This window comes from Protopterus annectens, chromosome 7.part1 (assembly GCF_019279795.1).
Source record: "Protopterus annectens isolate FY-2018-M chromosome 7.part1, PAN1.0, whole genome shotgun sequence".
Lineage (NCBI taxonomy): Eukaryota > Metazoa > Chordata > Ceratodontiformes > Protopteridae > Protopterus > Protopterus annectens.
The window spans coordinates 238,319,224-238,342,786 of NC_056740.1; the positions used below are offsets into that span (position 1 = coordinate 238,319,224).

At 39.3% G+C, this 23,563-nt stretch overlaps 1 protein-coding gene across 1 annotated transcript in view; it reads right to left on the reverse strand.

Moving 5' to 3' along the window:
• The window catches only part of LRRK1 (leucine rich repeat kinase 1), a 2,417,153-nt gene that overhangs the window by 1,522,049 nt on the left and 871,541 nt on the right, over positions 1-23,563 (reverse strand). The window lies entirely within an intron of this gene.

A 23,563-nucleotide genomic window follows, 5' to 3' on the forward strand; every position in this document is an offset into this window, starting at 1 on the left:
ACAGTCTTAAGGGCAAAACCCAACAATGTGCAGAATTAGTTGTAGATGGAATTAACTCGAAGATACAGCAAATCTGATAGCCAACAAACTCATCTCAAATTTCACCTCCCCATCGCCCATAGCTCTCATTCAAAAAATACCCTCTACCTCTCCACTGCCAATTATCACAAAAAAATGGTTGCCATTGAGCTCTTGAAAGCTGGGGTCTGACAATATACCAGCTTACCCCTTAAACAGCTTAAATCAAGACTTATCAAGACCATTAGGAACTCTGCTTAACCACTGCCTCTGGACTGGCTTTATCCCAGTAAAGTGAAGGTCAGCAACAGTCATACCTCTGCATATTGACCCAGGAAATTACAGACCCATATATTTGACTAGTTTATTTGTAAGGCCATGGAAAAAATAATCATGGACCTGATAAATAATGATATTGTAAACCTCCAAATACTGAACCCAACCAAATATGGCTTTGTCAATGGTAGGTCATGTCTCCTAAATCTGGTAGATTTCTTTGAGAATGTCACTAAGGCCGTGGATGAGGGTAAAACAGTACATACCTCATACCTTGACCTGGTCAAAGCATTTTACACAATTCCCCACTCAGGTATTATATGTAAACTCACAAAACTGGGCAGAAATCTGTACATCACCATATGATAGCCAACTGGCTCTTGGGTAGGATGTTAAAATGGATGAATCCAGATCCATCAAAATGCTAGTTTCTAGTGGTGTCCACAGGGCTCAGTGCTGGAACTACTCCTGTTCATAATATACTTCTCTGAAGTTAAGGCTAATGTGGAAGGCCTCTGGATGGGAAAGTTTGCCGATGAATGCAAGCTTTGGGCAATCATTAAATCCCCCAGTGATGTAGACATCCTTCGGGAAGATGTAGATCAGACAAATGATTGGTATCAGACCCATGGCCTAAAAACTAAATGCAAAAAAATGCATTATCATACCCTTTGGAAAGTGAAATACCCCTGAAAATTACAGCATCAAGAGTAGACTCAGAGGGGAGAGATCTACGTACACAGACAGGTAGTAGCCTGAACTTTGACAGCCATGTGTCTACAATGGTGAGAAAGTCCTATTATGTGTTATCCAGATCCAAGGAAATTATAGTCTTGCTGCATTCAGCTCTCATTAGACCACTAAAAGAGTACAATGCACCATCTTGCATGTACTTAACTAGGTACTTACAGTTGGAGTGACCAAAGACGTTCCTCACAAAGAAAATAAAAGGTATAAACATGCCCTATGCAGGTATACTAAAGTCCTATCCCTTTACTCCGTTTCATATGAAATACTAAAGGGTGATCTATGCCTTACCTACAAACCACTCACAAATCTAGCCCTGATGAAGCTGCTTCACAACCGCAAGTCAAACAGCATGAGGATCACCCAATCTAGGGATCTAAACTTAATGACTCAAACAAAACATGCTGCAGAGACAGACAAATGTTTCATAGTTTCATAGTTTCATAGTATAGTACTAGGCTATCTGCCCTGGGGCATTTGTAAGCCTAGCCATAGTGATGTGGCATTTGCCACCCAATGAAATGGTACAAAAATGTACAGAATAAATTTAGAATACTGTGTCTAGTAGTGACACAATGAAGGTCCCCTTATATAATAGAATTAGTTTACTGTGCCCCTGTCTAGCAGTGACACAGATGTGACCCCTGGGGTAAACTTACGATCTCCCATCCACTCATCAAGATTTCTCTTGAAGAGAGTCAGTGAGGGCTCTGCTTATCTGAACTGGGATCTTGTTCCAAAGCATGGGAAGCCTCTGGGTTATGAATCTATCCCTCCAGCATGTCCTATTCATACTTGTGCCAAGGTTTAAGTCTTTAGCTCTCGTGGTCCTGATGGATTTGGATTTTTGAGGTGGAGCATGTCCATCAGATCCTGATTGGACATGGCCTTGTACGTCAGGCAGAGATCACCTCTGAGCAGGCGGTATGCTACTGAATAGAGCTGAAGTTTCTTTAGTCTGGCAGAATAAGACATATGTTGGAGACCCTTGATCCTCTTGGTGAGGTACTTTTGTGGTCTCTCCAGCTGTTGCAAATGCCGGGTGAGGTACATACCAAATGGGGCATTGTACTCAATCATGGGTCTGATGAGGGAGGAATATAGGGGTACAATGACATCCTTGGATCTGGATGTGAATCTCTTCATGATGAGGTGTGCAAGGTAGAATGGTTTTCTAACCACTTTGGCAACATGGGTATCAAATGAGAGGTCGCTGTCGACTTGGGTCCCTAGGTCTCCGATTACTTTTTCAGTACTCAGTGGGTTGCTGTCTATGTGATAATTTGTGGGTACTTTGTTTTTCCCAAAGGGGATGACTATACATTTTTTGGCATTTAGTTTAAGGCCGTGACTCCGGCACCAGTTGTCCGTTTCTGTGAGGCCTTTTTGTAGGATGTGTGTGTCTGCTGGTGTATCAACTATGGCGCCTAGTTTGCAGTCATCTGCGAACTTTGTCAGCCACAGCCCTCCCGTGTTTGCTTTAACATCTGAGAAATAAATGCCGAACAAGAGGGGTCCCAGGACAGATCCCTGTGGGACACCACTTGTGACTGGCTTTGAGTCTGACATTGCTCCAGTGATTTTAACTTTATGGGTTCTGTCCTTTAGCCAGTTTGCAACCCATCTAGTGACATAAGGGTTTACATTTAAGCTGTTGAGCTTATCTATGATGCCTGAGTGGGGTATTGTGTCGAAGGCCTTAGCCAAGTCCAGGTATGCTGTATGGACTGCTTTGCCCTCGTCAAAGTCAACCAGGTTTAAAAGGCAGGATTTGCCCTTTACAAAGCCGAACTGTGTGGGGTCAAGTGTCTGTAAGTCCCCTATGTCTCTGTTTATGAGTTCCATAATGATTCTTTCCATAGCTTTGCAGACCAGGCTGGTTAAGCTTATAGGGCGGTAGTTTCCAGGGTCTGTAGAGGCACCCCCCTTATGGAGTGGGACCACTGTTGCTGTACGCCAGTGTTCAGGTACATATCCCGAAGTAAGGCTAATGTTAAATAGCATTTTTATGTGTGGGTTTAGTTCCTCTTGGAGTTCACGTAACACGCAACCCAGGATACCGTCAGGTCCCATTGATGCTGTGTTTTTTGCTTTATTTAGGGCGGTTCTCACTTGGACATCTGAGATGACAGGGAGATTACATTCAGCTGGGATAAGTATTTCTTCTTTTGGGGGTGAAGGAAGGGAGAAATTTGCACTGAACCTGTCAGCCAGAATGTTGGCAATATCTGTGGGTTCAGTGTATTTTTTATTGTTGTGAACCAACTCTGAGCATATCTGAGGGTTTCATGAGATTTCTAACATAGCTGAAGAAGGCTTTGTGGTTATCTTTAGTGTCCTTAGCGATTTTTCTCTCAAAGTTGGCCTTGGATATTTTTATGAGAGAACGTAGTTTTCTGCTAATGTTGATCAGAGATGTCTTCCCTTCATGGGATTTTGCTCTGACGTGCTGTAGCTTCCTTCTTTTGTTATACAATTTGTTTATGGCTGAGGTCCACCAGACAGGACGCTTACCTTTGGTGGAGAGGGACTTGGATTTGTTTGGGATTACATGATCCATGCATTCTTGGAGATGTCCATAGAAAGCATTTGTGAAGGATTTGGCATCATGGGATGTGGTATCCACTGGCACAGTGGGCTTAAAGGATACCATCTCAGTCTTAAGAAGAGTGAAGTCTGCTTTTGAGAAGGTTTTCACTGTGGTCTTTTGTGCTGGGGGTGGAGGTGGGATATGTATATCCAGGGTGATTAGTTTGTGGTCAGATCTCACTAGTGAGGGGTATACTTCTGGTGTGGAGCATTTTGTCCCCATGTTTGTGATGATCAGGTCTAGTATATTATCTCCCCTAGTGGGAGAGGTGACTAATTGTTCCAGTGCATTTGAATTTATGAATTCCAGGAACCTTTGGGCTAGGGTATTAGGGCTAGAATAATGTACCCAATCTATGTTTGGGTAGTTGAAGTCTCCCAGTATGATGGTATTTTGTGATACATTCATATCCTCCAATGTCTTCAGGAAGGCTGAGTGGAGTTCTTGAGATTGGGAGGGTGGTCTGTAACATGCTACCAGTTGTATAGCAGTTTTGCCTATGGTTAGTTGCACCTGTATGGTCTCTGATGCTTCATGTGTTGCTACTAACCTGGAGGTGTGGGTGTCCTTGATGAATATGGACACTCCCCTCCCTTTGTGGTTCGGCCTGGGTTTTGGGGCCGAAAAGCATGATACGAGGTATAGCCTGGTAGCGCTGGGGTGCTCTCAGGAGCCTTGAACCAGGTTTCAGTTACTGCACAGGCGTCGATGTTCTCCATGCTGAGGAGTGCATCAAGTGCCTGCATCTTGAGATTTAGACTTCTGGCGTTGAGCAGCATTACCCTTAGTTTTTTTCCATTATTGTTTTCTAAGGATGTGGGTTTGTCTTTTGAGCCTTGCCTAAAAAAGGCACTATGGGGGTGGCAAGAGCCTTAGCCAATATCCGGAAGCCCAGTGGTGACAGGTGTAAGCCATCCCTTGCGAAGCAGCATGGCTTGTCCAACATGTCATCCCAGGCAGACAGAAATTGGATCCCCTTAGAATGACACCAGTACTTGAGCCAATTGTTAAAGCTGATCATCTTGTCTATGTATTGTGGTATCATTCTTGGTGAGGGCAAGATGCTGCTCAGGGTCAGGGTCATACCAGCCTGGGTTACATAATCGGAGAGCTCCTCTATGTCTGTTTTCATGTAGTGCAGGGAGGTACGTCTCAGGTCATTCACACCAGCATGGACAACGGCGGAGTCATATTTGTACTTGCTTTGGAGTGACTTGAGTGCATGTGTTATGTGGCGGATCCTAGCTCCCGATAGACAGCTCACAGTCACCTTCTCCTTGTTCAGCCTGGTCAGCGGGACATCAGTGTGTCTGACTATAGAGTCACCTATTACTAGTGTATCAGGCAAGGTGTTTGGCTTTAAGGGCTGTGATTGGTTGACACACTGATTTATTAAAGTATGTGTTGCATGTGTTTTGTTTTGAGGTGGTGGATTTTTGGGTGTCTGCTTTGGGAGCCTCTGTTGTTTTGGTAAGTTTTTTGTTAGAGCCTCCAAGTATGTCTTTGTGTTTTTATGTGTTTGGTTTGCAGTTGTGGTAGGTCTATGTGGGACTGGGATTGTTGTGTGTGTGGTTGCCATCGCCTCCTGTCTGGTCATGCCAGCCCTGAGTTGACAGAGTTCAGCCTCCAGTTTGGCTATATAGTTGCATCTCTCACATGTATTTGTGTTTGTTGGGAGGAGGAGAGGGTTGTCTGTGTACATGAGACAATTGTAGCATTGTCTCAAGATATCCAGATTGACCAGCTGAACTCGAGACGACGCCAGTAATCTACCACTCAACATGCTAGAACTGTATAAGGGAGTGCTGTACCTTTAAGGGAAGTGGATATTCACAGGGGTGGTAAGTAGATGTAGTGCTTTGCTTAGTACGAGAGTGCTTAGAGATTGTCCCTTCCTTAGAACAGGCTTTTTATTCACATTAAGTAGAGCACTTCCCTGGGTTCAGTCCTGGGTCCTCTCCTGTTTGGTATCTACTTCTCTTAAGTGCAGGCCAACACAGAAGGTCTTTGGCTAACAAAGTTTGCAGATGACTGCAAACTAGGAGCCATAATCGAAACTCCTAACGATGTGGATAAACTACAAAAGGGCCTCATTGAGACAGATACTTGGTGTCAAAGCCATGGCCTGAAGCTCAATGCCAAAAAGTGTATTGTCATCCCCTTTGGTAAAAACTCTGTACCCATGAACTACCACATAGCTGGTAGTCTACTTAATGCTGAAAATGTGATAAGAGACCTTGGGACACAGGTGGAAAGTAGTCTCTCCTTTGATAATCACATCGCCACAGTGGTCAGGAAATCCTTCTACATGGCTCATCTCATCACAAAAGGATTCTCATCCAGAAAAAAAGAGGTCATTGTTCCCCTCTACGCATCACTCATTAGACCCATTATAGAGTACAACGCCCCTTTTGGTATGTACCTAACAAGACATCCACAACAACTGGAAAGACCACATAAATACCTCACAAAGAGGATTACTGGCCTCAAACAGATGCCCTATGCAGACCGTCTCAAACAACTACAGCTTTACTCCATCGTATATCGCCTACACAGGGGCGATCTCTGCCTAACATACAAAGCTATGTCAAACCCAGAGCTGTTGGACATGCTCCACTTAAAAAATCCCAATCCCTCTGAGCTACATGCTCTAGGGACCTAAACCTTGTCACCACAATAAACAGAAAATGCTGGAGGGATAGACTCCTGTCCTAGAGACTTCCCATACTCTGGAACAGACTACCTATCTATGTTAAACAGAGTTCCTCATTAGCACTCTTCAAGAAAAATCTTGATGATTGGATGGGTAATGGGAAATTCACCCCGAGGATCACTTCTGTGGCTCTGCTTGACAGGGGCACAAATAATTTTCTTGGGTGGCAAAAGCCAGGGTACCTTTTTGGCTAGCCTTGTATATGCCCTAGGGCCAATAGCCTAGTACCTACCTATGAACCTGTACTTCTACTAACTGCTGTCTGGCTTTGACTTAACTTTATGGCTCTCTGAAATGAAAAAAACACCTGAATGTTTTCAGAGAACATTATCCTCTAGCCAATTTCTCTTTATCATACTGTAGCCAATTTCTCTTTATCAGATTGTTTCCATGGAGACATGAGGACCATATAAAGAATTGTAACTAAGCATATATTTATTTGGTAGAAAAAAGCCTTACTGTACTTAATATTCTTTTTCACTTACTCGGTTTCCCTTAAAACTAGTTACTAGATCAAGCTAAGGGCCTTAATCAAGTCATTTCCCCCAAGCAAGAATAAGAAAAAGCACATACATTTTTCTTTTTTCATGTTCTTTAAACCAGAGTTTTTTTTTTCACATTGCAGTGCCTACATTTCTTAAAACTGAACAAGGAGAAAGAGACAAGAGAAAAGATTCAGGAGTACTTGTTTACAATAGTATCCCTATTATGCTTAAAAACAACTAAGAAAACTTTACTTTATAGTATGCAAAAAAATCATACACTATATAAAATAGTGCTGTTAAGAAAAAAATTGTTTTCCTTACAGTTAACTTTCTCCCTCCTCTTCCCCTCCCCTAAGTATTTTTCTGAACATTAATGAGATGAAGTACTGCATATACTTTAGAGTCCCGCACAAGCCCAACAAAGTCTAAAAAGTCAAATATTTCCAGATGTTCTTGTTCTGTCATATTTCACAAATATAATTATAGCTTTGTAATCCCACATTTGTTAATTTCTAAGTTACTGGTTTTCTTCCTGTTCATCTCCATCTCCCAAATCCTATCTTTGTTCATCTCCAGCGTACTCTTGATTCTTATAGTCAGCTCTCATGCTCTCTTCCTTCTCTCCAGCAATTTCCATTGAAACATTGGAAAAGGTTTCACTGGCACAGTCTCTCTGTGGTCTTTATTACCAGAAGAAAAAGAAATAGATTCTCCTTCTGTTTCACAGCTCACTTTTTGTTGGACAAATGTTAGTATTTCCTCCTTAGCATGTATTTAATCAAAAATTATTCTGTCCCTCCAGAGAAGAATATTTTGAAGATAGCTTGGTACAGCAATTTGAATCTCACACCTGCTTCTTGACATTCCCTGAACAGTGGAATAAATTTACTCCTTTTATGCCTGATGTACAATGGATAATTATTCTCCACAAACACTCTGCTGTCTCCCACTTTTAGTACTGTCCTTCTGCCACAGTTTTGTCAGAATCAACTCCTTCTGCTAGTAGGAATGCATCTTTACTATTACAGGTCTAGATTGCTTTCTCATTGTCAGGTTTGAAGCATACACACAAAATGCTCATTAAATTAACAATGCCGCTGTGGAATACCAGTCTAGTTGCTTATTTGTGCTTTCATAAATTAATACAGTCTGTTTCTTTCAGCTTCTCTGGTTCAGCTGAAAATCTCAGATTTTCCCTACATTTTCTGTCCTTTAATTCTATTATTTTTGAAACATTTTGTCTTGAGCAGTCTCATACTGAGCCAGCCTTTCTTCATTTGACCTCTGATTTTTTGCAGTTTTATTGCACTTGGTGTCCAAAATGCAATCTCACTTGTAGTTTAAACCACTTCAACTAGCTTCTCTCAGTCCTGAAGAGCAGTGTTGCTATTCTAAGATCATCTTAGACTGCACTGTTATCAGTGATATGGACAGTAAGCCCAGCAACTCTACGAAGGAACCTTATTTCCACCACTTGTGTCTCAGATCTAATCCTTTCAATCATTAACCAAAGTTCATGAACACAGTTAAAGGTAGGGACATAGATGGATTGATAAAATGAGATTCTGCCTAAGACTTAGCTTCTGCTTTAATACCTCAATCCAGGACAATGCCTGCTGCAATTCCTCAGCTACACCCATAAACAGTCAATATGATGCCCCCCTGTACCATCACTACCATCACTCCTGAAGAAGACCCCAAGATAGTCACACCTTCCCACCTGAGGGACTAACCTGGTAAAAAAAAAAACAAATAAATGAAATAAAATAAAAAATGTAGCTGATTCCCCTCATCTGCAGAGAGTAATTCACTGTTTTCAGGGACTTTAAAAGTACTAATTCTTAATCAACAGCTTCACTCTAAATCACTCCAGTGCAAGCCAGAGAACAAGGTCACTCAAGGCAAAGAGGACTTATCTGACAACAAAGAGGCAGCCGCTATGTTCCCAAACTGCATATTCTAAAAACTTTGACATGGTCTTGATATTCTGTTCATGAAAATCACAAACAGGATGGGGAACAAATCACAGTGCTAGTACTATATCCAACATATTTGTTTTTGACTTAACACCAAGTAAGCAGACAAAAATTCTTGCTTCCAAAATACATGTTCCAGATGTAATGCAACAGCAAACCCAGATCCACATACTGTTGTTTATCTTCATTGAAATTTTAAAGGGTACTTGGTCACATGCCTTCAATAGGTCCAGAAATCACATGTAAACAGGACTGCAAGCTCCCATGACCTCTCAACTATCCATACTAGGGCAATCAGTTGAAGTACTATTTCATAGTCATGTTGGAATCCACAATTATTTTCTTGAATCAGTGACAAGACTAAAATTGGACTATTAGAGTAAGTCTCCTTTCTAACATCATGGCATTTAAAATCACTGTAACTAGAGCTCACCCTGCTGCCCCTTCCCCCTTACTGAAAATGGGTGGACAAGTTTGCCAATCCAAAGGTACTTTTGTTCCATGCCTTTCCCACCTTCTCTGAAATATTGGAGAGACTTTAGCCATGATATGTAATAACATCCAAAGTCTTCATCATTTCCATATGGATCTCATCAACTCCTGTAGCTTTGTCCCTCCTGAGCTATTTAATCATATTAGAGACTACATCTATATAAAATAATACAGTCTTATCAGTTAGTTATGGCACTATGTCCTAAGAAGAGGACATGCCTACCAGATTCAGGAGTTCCTCAAAGCATTCTTTAAATCAAATCACTTTTTAGAGGAGTATAGTTCTCCCGCTCCTATGTCAACCTCACACAGTATTTAACTGATATGTTTTTTTCCTGAAATAATTTCTTAAAAGAAGAAAAATGCTTCTACAACTGTCTAAAATAATAGGTCTTTTGGTATAGCCAATTCATATAAAACATGCTTTTCAGTTATATAAAACACATTAACACCTTTTACCACTCACATTTTCCTTGAACTTTCTCTAGGGTATCAGTTTCTCCTTTCTTTCTTTCTCACTACTTTTATTTCATCTTCCTAGACTACTGACTTTTTGCTTTATGTCTCTGCATCTAAAACTCATTATGTCTCATCTGGCTCTCCAAATGTTTAAATTTCTGTTGGCTAACTTGCTACCTTTTTATGTTAGTTCTTTCTTTGTTTCTCCCTATTTTTATCTCCTCTCTTTCTGTTCCCTTTGTCTCAAATCCATTTCCTTAATAAAATCTGTCTACACTTCCACTTCCTCCATCCTCAGCTCCCTTTTCCCAAAGTCTATCCACTTTACATAATTATGTTACACTACGTCTAGTCCTCATTGAATTTTTACCATGTAGCACAACAATACTTTCTGTTGGGTGTCCTTTCATTTCCTTGCATTCCTTGTTCTCTGAGTTTCTGTTAATTTACTACATGTATTTTTCATCTGTTGTATCATAGCAATTATGGCATTACAGGGCATTCATACTATTTAGGCTCTAGTTTTTTCCCCCACATATAATTTCAATGATTTTGTATGTAGTGTATAACCTTATACTAATTTACTGCTTCTGGCAAGCAGAACCCTAATTCTGGATCTGAATATGGTTTACCAAACTATCTGACAAACCATTAAGCATTTATTTACCTACAAGATTAACAATTTCAAGTTGTTACACATTAATTGAGATAAATGCGATAATCTGGACTGATAACATATAATCACAGCATAGTTATCTTTTTTTTAATTTATCTTTATAGAACTATACTGCCAAATGACACAGAGTCTTTACAGTTTTCTCATATTCCACCTGTTTTGGGCACTCAAACAAGAACTGACATGATAATCATTTCACATGACTTAACATCTGGATTATACAGTTTTAAAATAATTTTTGGTCCCTTTTTAGATCATAGATCTTCTTAAAATTGCCAATTAATGTTAGTCCTCTTCCAATTACTAACATAATTCTATCTTATATTATTAATTCAAAAGAATTCACGGAATGGTTTGATAATGAAAAAAAAATTCCAGTTAGATAACACAATGATTTAGGATACTTTCAAAGCTTTTATCTATGGGAAATCAAAAACATGCTGTGACATCCCTCCTCTGGGTCAGTAATCAAGCAGCCTGAATTCTCCCACTGACATTGTAGAGCAATGTTCACTTGGACCAAAAACTGATACATCCAGTATTTCCAGATGCAGCTCTCTGCATCAAGCACAATTTCCCTTAAGAGTACCCAGGGAACACACACAGCCCAGGGTCTGGGTTTCTCTCTCCCCAGGTCTCCAGTGGCACAGCTGCTGCTGAGTTAAGTTCTTGGTCAACTGCCCAAGCCAAGTCCTCCAGTACCTGCTCTGTGAAACCAGTGCTTCATGTCCCTGCCCCAAGCAGCTGGTACACACACACACAGAGATTTGATTTGCACATACACTCTCACACACACCTGGAAAAGGTCGGCATAGGTTTACTAGTTACATACTCTTCTGCCCAGACTATAAGGTAGTTACTGTCACCAGACACTCCCAAACCAACTACTCTAAGGCTCTTACAAGGGTACCCAATTATACGGAATGAAATTAATATTAATACAAATGGTAGTTTGACCAATGCAGTAAGGCTTTCAGGAGTGGCCATTGAGAGTACTCATATCTGTGTTATGACTCTAAGGTTAAAATATTCTCTAAAGGACTAGACACAATGAAAGGTTTAAATGCATTTCATATTAAATAAGAAAAGAACATGACAATACTAAATATTTTTTTACAATAAACACCAGAGTTTCAACCACAGAAAATATTAAAAATAACACAGATGAATAGATTCACACAGACAGAGAAAAACAGTACTTAACTAATCCCACTATATTTTCCTGACTAATCTAAAGAGTTACTTTTCCCTGGTCACTTACTAGACCTAGGCAAGATGAAGCAGGTGAGTGATCCTTTGATGTCAGGTTCTAAAAACAGACTGCCCTAAGGCTTCTGTCTCAACTAGTATTAAGACATTATTTTTGTCCTAGATTACATCATCACATTACATACATCTGGTCATCTGACTTCCGGTTCCCATGCTACCCACCCCTTGGCTAAAAGCTGTCAGGATTTATCATCTATGCGTCAATAATATTCACACAGAAAGCCTTGAAAAGATCTGCTGCAGCTCCTGGAACTCAAAACCTTCACCCTTTCAGAGTTGCAATTAGTTCACCACAATGGCAATGCATAAAGCTTCCTAGTACAGACTTTTTGATTCTGGCTGCGTTGAGAACTGTATGATACAATCTTTATGGCCTAAATTAGTAACTTAATTTCTTAATATTTCGCAGAGTTAGTTGGAGCTGATCTTAACCTCTTCTCTTCCAGTATTCTCTGTTACAATGTATACATTTAATCAGTTACAATACAGTGCAGTCTGATTTACATGTATGTTTCTTTTCTGTCCAGCATGGCACACTGTTGATACATTTTTAACACAAGCTACTTTACAAATACATTTTCAACATAAACATCTGTACAAATCAGTTTTCTATACAAATGACACATAATTCTTTAAAATTCCAACTAGCTGTGCTGGCATATAATACAGATCCACTACCCTACTTCTCCTGGCACGGCTAGAAATACCTCACATTGTCATGCATGATATAAAAACAAAATAAAAGAATTAATATTTACATCATAAAGGTGATACATCTAAATTAGATTTGATTACCACTCTAAAAATCAAGATATTTTGTTTCACAAAACTTAACGAGCACTTGAGAAAATAAAAGTTATGTACTCACCATAACTCTGCATCTGTGTCATCTGTTATCCTTAACTTATGGGTCTCAGATCTGGCTTCAGCCACTATGTTAGACTTTAGGCTCCATAGCTTGAGATCCTCCCCTTACCTATAATCCTGTCTGCTCCTTAGTTACCTCTTTTCGTGTTTGCCCTCTATTTTGCTAACCCATATTTGTCAAAGGACACCCAACCATTAACATATTCTAAAACAAGTGGTACACCAACTATAGCACAAAGACAAAAAGGAGGAGTAGGCTGGAGCTCATGCAGCAAGACTGACAGAAAATACCCCTCAGGACATACTAGGAGACTATAATATGAAGGGGACTGGAGGACATGAAGTTGAGGAAGGAAGAAAATAGACAACTCAGATACAGAGTTATAATGAGTACAAAACCATTATATCTGATGTTTGCCTTCTTTTGTCCAATCCTCAACTGAAGGAACAGATTCCCCAGCTAGAGAAATCTTGGGTGGTCCTCAAGGAAGGATATTCCACAGTACAGCAGAGCCAAATGCTGCCCTATTCCTAGATAAGATGTCCAACTTGTAATGAGTCATAAATGTATGAGCACTGGACCACATGGCAGCTGCACAAATGTCATCTATAGAGGCTCTGGACCAAAAAGCAGTTGATGTGGCCATAGATCTAGTGGAATGGAACTTAGGCGGTTTGGGTAACGTCAATCCTTTATTCTTACAGACAAAAGAAATGCAATCAGTGAGCCATCAAGATAAAGTTACTTTAGATACTGTTATTCCCAATTTTGCTTTGTAAAAGGACCAATTGAACTGATTTTCTGAAATCTTTAGTTTTGTGAATATAGAATCTAAGCTGTCTATGAACAACTAACAGGTGCTGCATGTATTCTCCCTTGTTAGAAAAACTCAAAAAGAAAATGGGTAGATTGATAGACTGGTTAATTTTCCATCTGACACTAACTTGGTTAGGAAGGAACAGTTACTCTCAAAGGATGAAAAATCCTATGTGGTGGAATAATGTGTCTGGAGTTCTGATACACATCTAGTCAATGTAATGGTTAACAGGAAAACAGTTTTCCATGATATGAACTTTAAAACTGCCTTGGCTGAAGGCTCAAAAGGAGGTTGGGTCAAAGACTGAAGAACAACTATTAAATCTCACAGAGGACTGGGTTCTTAATAGAAGGCTAAAGTAAAAAGATACCCTTTAGAAAGGCATACACAATTTCAGAGAGGTAGAGAAGAAAATGTGAAAATGAGAAATGGCAGCAAGTTCCATTAGCTCCATTATTGAAACTGGAAGCAAGGAAGTTCAGAACAGCTGTGATAGGCACTGAAAATAGGTCTAATTGTCTCAGAATGGCCAAAATAAAATTTCATTTACATTTGCTCCTATAAATCTTCCTTAGTGAAACTTTCTGGGATTATGTAAGGATGTGACACACTGGGAAAGAAAGTCTGGAGTTTCTAGCCATGACTGGAAATGGAGAAACCATGCAGTCATCTTGAAGGTTTGGATACCCAGGTGAGATATCCCGGATGGGTGACACAGAAGGCCCTGAGATAGAGCCATCAACCAAAGAGAGTGAAGTAGATGAGGCCACAGGAAGGGGAAACTACACTTGTTGAGGCAGAATGGTGCAATGAGGATTTCCTTGCTCTTTGAAATGCTTTCAGGAAAAACTTGAGGATGATAGAGGTGGGGGAGAGGCATATATAAGACCAAGGGGTGAATCATGAATCAGACTATCTTACTGACTCCTTCTCCTTTGGAAGGATCAGGACAAAGTACCTGCTACACTGGAAATTGAGGGAAGAAGCAAAGAGGTCACAGCACGGTTGACTCCATTGGCAAAATATTTCCATCACTGATTAAGAAACCCCTTGTGTGGAAATAAAATGGACTTGCCCAGTTTGTCTGCTAGCACACTGGACTTCCCTGGAATATGAATTGTCAATAGAAAGCATCCAGAAAAGATCACCTAATGCCACACTCTCATTGTCTCTTGATATAGGGGGTAGGACCAGGTTTCCCCCTGTTTGTTGGAAAACCAAGATGACCGACACATTGTCTGTCTGAATAGCAACCATCTCTAGAGAAAGAACATCTTGAAATGCCTGCAATACCAAAAGCACTGATGACTGATCTCATTTCTGGGATACTGGTGTGATGACTAGCCTCTGAGACCACATGGACTGTCCTTTCCAAATAATGCCCCCCACCCTAGTTGGGAGGCATCCACTGTCACCACAGTCTTGAGAGAAGGAACAATAAAAGGGTGGCCCACAGAAACAACTTCTGCATGAGTCCACCAAGCTATTTGTTGCTTGCAAATATTTCTATTTGAATAGCTGCCATCAGATGATGGTTCCTTATTGTGCCACAAGAATCCATTGTGGTACTCTCATGCAAAACCTTGCCAAAGGTACTAGCTCTATTGAAGATGCCACACCAGCCTGGCTGAATGAGAAGAAAGAGAAATAATGTGCAAGGCTTTGTTTCATACATCATTTAATCTTTAGTCTGTGGTAAGCTTGCAGTTTGTGTCACTGTATCCAGATGAGTACCAATGAATTCCAGGGCTTGAGTAGGGGAGAGCTGAGACTTGGCATAGTTTACTGTGATGCCCAGTTGAAGATACAGATGGAGCAAGTAATTTCTGTCTTGAATCAGTACATGCTTGGTGAAAGCAGAAAGGAGCCTATGGTCTAAGTAAGGAAACATCCAGAATCTATACAGTCTCAGGTAAGCTGCAACCACTAGATGCACACCATGGGGGTTGTGGTGAGACCAAAGGGTAGGGCTCCGAACTTATGGTGACTGGTTCCCAGCTGGAAGCATAGGCATTCCCTGGAGTGCCTGTGTATTTTGATATGGCAGTACAAATCCTGGAGATCTATAGATCACATCCAATCATCCTTCCACAACAGTGGTAGAATGGACTGAACCATGACCATCCAGAACTTCAAGGATTTTACAAACTGATTTGGATTGCTGACATCCAAAAGTGGTCTTGGGTCCCCTGTCTTCTTTGGCAGTAAAAAAAAATTGAGTACTTTCTAGATGCTTGTTGGTCTGGGAGGACTGCTTGGATGACTATTTTTCTCATCAGTTTTTTCTATTTCTATGGATGCTGCTTTTCCCTAACTTGGTGAACATCAAGGATTCTTTTGTTCTGCTGTGGAGGAAGTAAGAAAAAAGGTATGTAATAGCCTCTGTATATTATACTCTGCACCCACTGGTCTTTGGTAATGGCTGTACTGGCTTCTGAGTACAGAGATAAGTACCCCCCCCCAACTGCCACCAGAGTGCAACAGTTGGGCAACCCTTCAGAGATGCTGACAGGGTTTCTCTGAATTGGGACCTCTGAAGCCCTGATGTTGTAGACTACCTCTGCCATGGGGATAACATCTTCCATCAGAGTTTCCTCCTCTGCCACAGGGTGATCTGTCGCCTTCTCCTCTCTTTCAGAACCACATACTTCTGCCTCCTCTCTCCGTTCTGGAAGAAATTCCTTTGAGGGGTAGAGAAATGGATTCCCATGGCAGATAATGTCTTCCCATCCTGCTCTCTTCTACAGAGAGTATCCTTCACCTTAGGGCTAAACAAGATGGATCTATCAAAAGGGGCATTGATGAATGAATAAAGACTTGAAGGGCTCCCACAGTCACAAATGCACATCCAAGCATTTCATCGTACAGTAATTCCCAAACTAGCAGCTCTCAAAGCTCCCTCAGAGGCATGAGAAATCAGTCTCATGAAAGCTTTTGATAGGGACTAATTGCAAAAAAAACACCTTCTTTTCCTCCACAGACATGGACCCTGTGAGGGTATTGGAAAACTCCTTGATCAAATCCCTCTGAAATCTCATGATGTGTGCCAAACAATTCAGTGACCTGAGGGCAAAGATCGCTGATGCATACACATTCTTCCCAAATCTGTCCAACACCTGGGACTCTCTGTTAGCGGGATGGACAGAAGAACTCTTTTCAGGAAATTCTTTCTTGGTGGCTGCTGCAACCACCATGGCATCCACTGGGGGACCCTTGTTCCAATAAGCCCTATCCTTCAGTGCAATGAAGTATTTGTCTGGTCTTTTGGGAAAAGGCTCTGTGACATCTGGATCCTTCCAAGCCCAACAAGAGATGAGGTCTACCATCTCTTCTACCAGGGGACTACCAAAGACATAGCTGAGCCACCTCTGAAAGGCTTGAGAAACACTGACTCTCCTGGGAAGGGGGGGGGGTCAGAAGGCCAACCACCTTTGTCTCTTAATAAGCTTGAGTATTTCACTATAAGAGATGTCCTCGAGGGGTGATAGGGAGGATCCTTCTTTTTTATCAAAGTCAGTGTTTTCAGTTAAATATTTTTCTGGGGAATCTAAGTGCCTCCTTTTACATGTAAACTTCTGAGGAGCTCTCCAGTGGGAGGTTCCAGGGAGAGCTTGAAAGTGCCATCAGACTCCTTAATGAGGACCATATTCAGGCTTGACCGGACAGGTTGTCTTAAACATACAGGTTGAAAAGATCCAGTATCCACAGACAGTTGAGGGGGGTGTACCTGAGGGAGACAAAGATGTCTTGTCCACAGAGATGGAAAATATGCTTTCCACTACCTCAAAAGCAGAAGCCATGGGGGAACCAATTCCTGGCATGATAGGCTCTTAAGACACCTGTTCAGGAAGGACCCCAATCTCCCCAGGCTCCCACCTCAATGAGCCTGTCTATTTCCAAGGAAGGGAAGGGGTGGGTCCAAAACCATCACTGTCGAACCCAATCCCCTGGAACCAGCACAGAGAGGCTTCTGGGTCCAATATAGAGCCATCTGGGTCAGAGAAGGTGTCAGGGTCATAGTAGGTCAAACCTTTGAATCCAATTTACACACACTTGGAAGTCTCAGGTCCTTAGGCTCCAAAACCAATGGACAGACTGGAATAAATGTCAAAGATTTTGGCTGTACTGGAGGTAGGCTCAAGGATCTGATGGGAGATGGAGACAAATTAACTTCCAACTGAATCTGGGTTTTGAGAAACTTTCTCATCATCTTGTCCACATCAGCTTTGTCTCCTAGATCCCTGAGTAATGAAGAGGTCAAGGGTGGATGGGCTACCCTTTTGAGATGTGTCCTGTTGAAATGGTGAGTGTATCCTCAAAGTCACTGGCTCAGGACTTTGATCTAACCTGAGGGGACTTTGATTTAGCTTGAGTCTGATCCTAGGGTGTAGTTGGACCTGAAGATTTTGATTTTGTTGGGGTCCAGCACAAATAGTTTGTTGGATCCGAAGTTTTTGAAATTTTGCTGAATGGAGCTGAGCCCGAAGGAGGAGAACAGTGATCTGAGGAATGCTTTCTTCACTCTTTTGTCAGCTGCATCTCCTGAAGACTTTCTAGAAGACAAGGGACTTCCAGAAGTAGAGGAAGAAGTATTAGGAAGTAATCCTTTAAGTATTAACTTATTTTTATGCTCTGTTAGGCCCTGTGGTTAACACCAGCACATATTTCAATTTCACAGTCAGAAGACAAATGACCTGCCACAAGGCAGTATACGCACTCAGAATAAGCATCTGAGTTCGGGATCTTGTGTCAGCATGCGGACCACTTTTTGAATCCAGTCAGTTTATCAGCTATAATGACAAAAAGATGAAGAGACAACAGGTAGGATATATCAATAATGAAACAGGGTAGTACAAACACCAACATTCAGGACATTTTATCTCATTTTAATGAACATAACACATTTTTAAACACCCCCAATAATAAATACATTCAAGTAGACGCCATCAGAAACTTAATATTCCATTGGTATCTGAAAAGTCTAAGAAAATATTTCTTAAAATATTTCACTTCTGGAAGTTCACAATAGAAATTAAAGAACTAAAAAAATAACAAATCACCTGGTCCAGACTGTTTGGTCCTAGAGTTATACAAAATAATATCTCAAAATATATCATTCTTCTGTTTTTAATAAAGACTCAAAATCATTTACTTATTCCTGCTTCGTGGAAATATTCCACTATATTCCCTATTTTGAAAGAAGGCAAAAATCCACTTTCACCTTCTGCTGAATGCTTATTATAAAATATGTATGTCTCTTTATAAACAGAGTAAAAATCTTTATTTCTGTCTTAATCAGCGAAGACCAAATTGGATTTATTCTCAAACAATATATTCAAGACAACATCAAAAGATAAAGAGTTGAAGGAATTTGTCTGACAGGGGAGCAGGCAAGAGTTAAGTGGGATAAGCTGATCCTCCCACTAGAACAAGTTGGTTTAGGATTGCCTGATATGAAGGGATACTACAAAAAGTGAAACACGGACTGGTCAATATAGGACAGAACCAGTGATTATTATTATGGTGCCCATTGTTGTATCTATGAACATAAAAAGTACATATACATGTATATATGTGTATTCCCTTGGTTCTGTCCTATGTTGACATAAAGGTCACCACAAATAAAGTGACTTATGCACTGGTTAAACTAAGTATGTAATATGTACATTTATTTATTTATTCATATTTATATATATTTATATACATATATTCATTTTCATTTTCATTTTTTATGGTTATACTTTCTTAGGAATTCCGTATTTAAGCTTAGCATTTTTTAGCTTAGCGTATTTTAGCCTAGCGTATTGTAGTTTTTTGTGTTTGATTAAATAATTGATCAAATACTGGATACACTAGATAGGTTTGAAAAACTTCATAAACTTGTAATTTATTTGTTTATAGTTTATTGTTTATTTAGAAAACAGAAAACATAAGCAGTTTTGGTATGCCTTGTTTTACATTGTGCAATGAGTGGTAAAGCAAATAGTTGCCTGTTTTAATAGGTATTAGCCCTTTAAGATTTAAGCTTTTAGCTAGTTAAGTGGTTAATGAATTTGTATTTTAATTGTTTTAATTAGCACATATCTCTTTATATATAAAGTTCTGCTGTGATCAACATATTGTTTCTGTCTGAAGAAGGCTAAGGAATATCTTAGCCGAAAGCGCTTACATTTAATAAACAGCCCGTGCTTTGCTGAACTAGTCCGTGTTTCACTTTTTGGAGTTTTCGTGGTTTACATATTTTTCAGTGTACTTTGATATGAAGGGATATTTTAGAGCTATGCAGCTAAGGCTCACATACATAACATAAGCAAACAGTTATAATTCAGCTATAATTCATAGTGGAAAGGGGTGATGATGAAGCAGTGGAAGTCCAAGAAACAAGGAGCAAGCGGAGTTTTGAATGCAGACTCTTGAGCAGAATACCCACCACCATACAGAATATCATATTTATAAAGTTGTAGAGACTATTCATAGAACTAAGGTAACATGGGATTGGAGAAAGGAATTTTTGCCAATAGGGATAAATGCAAATTGGGATACAGAAAATAAGAAAACTGTCAAAGGAACAAATGTATAGGGAGGAAATAACAAGAGACAGAAATGTAACCGCATGAGATGAGGCCAAGATGTTCTTTGATTAGAAACTGCCTTCCCTACCAGGGACTGACATCAGAGCACAAGCAAAGAGACAGGGGTCATAAGTCAAAGACATGCTCTGGTAGAGTTTTAGATGAATCTATAACAGAAGCTGCTGTGACAAGGGGGATGATTAGTAGGCAGTATAAAATATTGCATGGCAATTTTAAGAATTAATTGAAAGAGGTTAGAAAAGATTGGGAACAGAGGCTGGAAAAGCAATTTACAAGGGAACAATGGGAGGACATATGTATTATTCCAAAGTATGCAAAACAGTCCAGAACATTTAAGATTTTTGTTTGGAAGTGTTTGCATAGCTATTTTACACCCCACACATACTTCAAAGAATATTTCCTCAGGCACATAACAAATGTTGGAGGTGTGATGGGGAAGAAAGAGGTAACTGGGAACATGTTTTTTGGAGTGTAATGAGCTGGTAGACTAAAAAATTCCCAAAGAATACGCTGACAGACATATTGGGAAACCAAGTGGCAGTAAATAAGAAAATCATTCTTTTGAACTGGGACACGATATCTGAATTTGCCTAAACACAGAAATATCTTAAGTTCAATTCTACTGGCTGCCAAAGAAACAAATATTAGAAAAACAAACAAAAATGCAACCCAACTGCATCTGAGATATTTAATATTGTACAAGAGATAAAATAACTAGAAATGAGATCTTTGGAAAAGGGAATGAGCTAATTACATAAACATAAATGGAATCTGTGAAGTGATATATGCAATTCAATGTTCAGGAGGACTGAAATTTAAGGGAAGCCAGGAATGAAGCAACTTAAGTAAGATGGACTAATTTAGAGTTAGTGAAAAGAAACAAAACATTTAATGTATACTGCAAAAAAAAAGTATGGTTCCTGGATAAAATGTCCTCTTCAATTAAAAAACTGCAAATCCCAATAAAAACCAAGTGAGGAGCATCCATGGCTGGTGTAATAAAACTTTACTATAAAAATAATAAAGAGTAAGCACTTTCACAAACTCCTGGCCGCTTCATCAGACTCAAACATAACAAAGCCATCATCAAATTACTTAAATAGTAGTCTAAGCCAATCAAAGCTACTCACTCATTACTAAATTTTAAAGACACAAAGATACAATAAAAACATATGTATTAAAACATACTAAATAATATATTAAGACATACATTGCCATTCAAGGAGACAGTGTCATTAATTCCTGGTGCTTTATCTGCATTAAAATATATTATCCATCTTAATTCAGCTATCTCCATCCTATTCCTGATATCTCCCCCTCTAACATTCTCTTTTATAATCTCAAGCACAAAGAACCTAAATTCATGGTGCATACCATACATCACTGTATGTTTTGCCAGTCCATTGTTCTCTTTGTTGTTCCTAATATCCCTTATGTGTTCCTTAATACTCTCTTAAGGAGCAATTTGTTTTTCCTATATAGAATACTCTGTAGTCTATACAGAAACTGTAATATACAACATTCTTTGATCTGCAATCAGCATAAAACTTACGCTCCGAACTAGTCCCTAACTGTGTATGTTAAAAGTTAGGACCTACATAAATAAAATTACATGCATTGCAATTTCTACAAGGACAGTTGGTTTCTTGTCTTTGTGAAGTGACTAATGGCTTATCTACTTCTGCCTTATAACATAACTGTCTCTTAAAAAGAGGTGTGTCACCAGTTATAACACTCAATTCTTCTGAGGCCTTCAAAATATTCCAATACCTTTTTATAATACCGCAATAGGTGTTTACATTACTAGATAAAGTCATAGGGACTCTAACATGTCTTTCTTCTCTCCCACTATACCTCACCCTATCTTCTGTACTATGTTCTGAAAAGTAGGGTCACCCTTTTGTCATGCTCTCCTGTAAAAGAAGAGACATACATACAGTGAGTTCTATATAGGAAAAACAAATCGCTCCTTAAGATAAGGTATTAAGGAACACATAAGGGATATTAGGAACAACAAAGAGAACATTGCACTGGCAAAACATACAAAGATGTATGGTGTGCACCATGAATTCAGGTTCTTTGTGCTTCAGATCACAAAAGAGAATGTTAGAGGGGGAGATATAGGACAGAGATAGCTGAATTAAGATGGATAATATATTTTAATGCAGATAAAGCACCAGGAATTAATGATGATGTCTCCTTGAAATCTTTGCTATGTGCATGCACACTTCCCAGCTGAATGGCAATATCTGTCTTAATATATTATTTAGTATGTTTTAATGGGAAACATCGAAACCCCAGAAGTGCGAAATTCAAAATCAAGACTTCTATACAAACCATACACCACACACATACATACACCTTCCTCCTCACACACAAACACACAAACTTACCCTATATATAAAGCAGGGGGACAAGCACCCCTGCACCCCCCCACCCCACCTTAAATATACTAACTCCAAGGTCGCACTACACAAACACACGAAAACACCACTACACAAGCTACATTCCCTATACACATACATCACAGTAACAAAATACACTGACACACACTAAAGCTCCTACCCAAAACCCTTTGAACATAAACACTTTCCTGAATCTCCAACTATCCATTAACAAAGCACAACACCAGAACCGCTAATTCAACACCTCTGAACTTCAAGATTTTGAATTTCATGCTTCTGAAGGTTTCACTATTACTGGCTTTCAACTTTATGATCTCGAGATTCTGAAATTCGATATTTCAGGATTTTGAGATTATAAAGTGAATCCATTTTAACACATATGTTTTTATTGTGTCTTTGTGTCTTTAAGATTTCGTAATAAGTGAGTAGCTTTGATTGGGTTAGACTACTATTTAAAAAATTTGATGATGGCTTTGTTATGTTTGAGTCTGATGAAGCAGCCAGGAGGTCGTGAAAGCGCTTATTACACAAACCATGGATGGTCCTCACTTGGTTTTTATGGGGATGTAATGTGTACTGTAAGTAAATTTAAAAATGTTAATAAAGTTTGTTTTATATTATTTTAATGTGTGCGTGTGTGTGTGTCTATGTCTTAGTTGACAATTTATCATTTATAGTTAAATTGATTTGAAGCTTTCATTTAACCTATTAACTCCATTTTTCTTACAAGTATATTAGAAGACTTTTATTAAAAAATGGATGGTTTAACTACTTCAACACTGGTTTATTGAAATCTACTAAAGAAATAATTTCATTTGGTATTGAGTCTGTAAACTGATTATTAAAAGAAGGTATTAAGAATTATACACAGGAACATTTTCATGAAGAAGTAGATGGTCAGAACACAACTGGCCCCAAATTAATTATTTTTGTTTAATAATATATAAACAACTTAGTTCTTCAGCAATTATTTAAAATTTATATAAGATACTCCAAAATTATAAAGCCAATTTAAATGACAACTTTCAGAACTTCATTTTGATGGAAAACAATAATAATATCACAATGTAATGTATCCTTTATCTTGTAATCGATTCATCTGCCCATTACTGGCATATTTTCACATGAAGGTACTTATGTAGATCAGTTTTCACTCCTGATAAATTAACAGATTTCTGG